Source organism: Penaeus monodon, chromosome 24, assembly GCF_015228065.2.
Source record: "Penaeus monodon isolate SGIC_2016 chromosome 24, NSTDA_Pmon_1, whole genome shotgun sequence".
In the NCBI taxonomy this organism is placed as follows: domain Eukaryota; kingdom Metazoa; phylum Arthropoda; class Malacostraca; order Decapoda; family Penaeidae; genus Penaeus; species Penaeus monodon.
In genome coordinates this window covers 7,832,622-7,832,963 of record NC_051409.1, presented here as the reverse complement: position 1 = coordinate 7,832,963, position 342 = coordinate 7,832,622, and positions in this window count along the sequence as shown.

Here is a 342-nt window from a genome sequence, read left to right as displayed (position 1 = left end):
GATTAAAGTCACATACTATTTTTAAGCTTTCCCTTACTTGGATTTTAGACCAGCCTTATATCGGAATATTCATCGCTTTTCACATCATTTACCTCAAGAAAATACATTGCGTGTAGCAGCCTAGGCCATTATACGGAAGCTTATTCTAGACAGGCTTGCGTTTCGTTAGAAGAATCCTCACAATGTATCTTTTCTCCAGGTGCTGGGTGTAGGGGAGGGCAATGCAAATCTATATTGCTGAGTGCGTAATGTAAATATTTAGTGGAAAATCAACAACAAAGGAACCCGTTTTCTTTGCCTTGCCTACAGTATACAGTATCTCCCCAGAATTAGGAATCTCAA